At 39.2% G+C, this 1642-nt stretch overlaps 1 long non-coding RNA gene across 1 annotated transcript; it reads left to right on the top strand.

Annotated features, from left to right (window-relative positions):
- The first annotated feature begins 648 nt into the window (after positions 1 to 648).
- LOC122092076 lies at positions 649 to 1527 on the top strand. Its single transcript, XR_006144084.1, has 2 exons — positions 649 to 974; positions 1118 to 1527. It is a non-coding gene; the product is annotated as an uncharacterized LOC122092076 (long non-coding RNA).
- The last annotated feature ends 115 nt before the right edge of the window (positions 1528 to 1642 follow it).

Raw genomic sequence — 1642 nt, 5'->3', positions numbered from 1 at the left:
GCTCTTGTGCCTTAATATATAAGGGTCTAAATGACCACCTCACATTTTATGAAAAATCAATTTATCTTTGTTGATACTTTTGTAAATTCTTTCATTACACGTCATGTTGGCAAAAGTCATAAGGGTCATCTTGTCTTTTAGGAAACTTTCATTCATAAATTATAAATCATTTTTTATTCTATACTTTATTATATTTAATATTTATCAAATGGTTTTAAAATTTGATAAAAAAATATTTTTAATTAATAATTTTTATTAAATAGACAAAAATAAAAAATAAAAATGATATCAAAGAGTGCATTTGTCATGTTAAACAGCCTGGTTTCAGTTCTAATTGGTTTTTTTATTGGGTTTTTGGTTTTGTACCCGTTCTAAAATCTATCCGTCCTATTTAATAATCGCTTAATAAACCAGCCCATTTAGTAACGGAGCGAGACGGTCCGATTCTGACTGAACCCAAATTGTTACCGTTAGGATTATGGAAATTAATAAGAGTAGATGGTTGTTTCACCAGCCACGTCAGCGATCCCAGCTGTCGATGCTCCTCTACCCTCCAGGTAAATAAAAGATAAGGGTCCACCCCCCACGTCAGCGATCTGTGTGAACTCCTTACGGTTGAATATGGATACTCCGATTGGAAGCCATTCTCGCGATACCAGCCGTCGATGTTTCTTTACCGATAGTCTCTTCACATTTAAGTCGATAATAACACAATTCAAATCTCAAAACACTGAAGCTCTTGCGCTCCTCTACCGTCCATAACGCTCTCCAAATCTCCTGTCCTAAATTAGCTCCGCCCTCTGCCCTCTGCCCTCTGCCCTCTGCCCTCTGCCCTCCACCATCCACCCTAGCCGCAGCCCCGCAACTTACCGTAGATCGCTACCTGAAAGCCCTCAAATGGCGGAGAGAAGGTCCTCATTGCCCTAACTTGAAGATTGTGGAAGCGGTTTTTAATTTCTTATTGGGTGAAGAAGGTGAGGCCCTTAAGTCCGAATCTAGATCATCCACTGCAGCTAATGTTTTTCTTTCCTTCTTTTCCTTTTGCAAGTAGTCGCTATTTAACTATACAAAATCATTTCTGTGTTATTTTATTCTGATTCTTATTGTGTGAAAGTAGAGTAATAGTTGCAGAGAGGAAGAAGCAATCATAAACACCCAATAGATCTTGATGTATAAGCCCTAAGCCCTATTGACCAACCTACAAGATGAAAGAATAATGGTGTTACAGTGAATGTTATCAAGCTACGGTTCCTCCAAAGAGATGCGCCGCTGCCGCTGTGTTCAATGAAGCCCTAGGGTTTCCGAATGTGATGGTTCCCTGATTTGGACGGTTGAGATCGATTCTGGATCTCACTCTATATCTGAGGGTCCCTGTTAACGTAAGGGCTGGATATCGCCCGATATTTGGGCTTTTTGGCACAAATCTTTTGTCTCCAGGAACTGTTGGGTTTTGAGTCCGAGTGGGCCCATGGGCCAGAGACCAATGTCTCCTTTTTGTTTATTTAATTTTTTTTTTTTTTGTGGCAAGGAGAAATATAATTAATTAATGAATAGAAAAAAATTATAGTCGACGATACACCTTTCCCATCACATCATCCAGAATCAAAACGTTTAGGGTTGTAGGAAGGTCACCTGTGAGAAG

Source organism: Macadamia integrifolia, chromosome 10 (assembly GCF_013358625.1).
Source record: "Macadamia integrifolia cultivar HAES 741 chromosome 10, SCU_Mint_v3, whole genome shotgun sequence".
Lineage (NCBI taxonomy): Eukaryota > Viridiplantae > Streptophyta > Magnoliopsida > Proteales > Proteaceae > Macadamia > Macadamia integrifolia.
The sequence above is the reverse complement of the archived record's forward strand: the minus strand, read 5'-3'. Positions and strand labels throughout refer to the sequence as shown.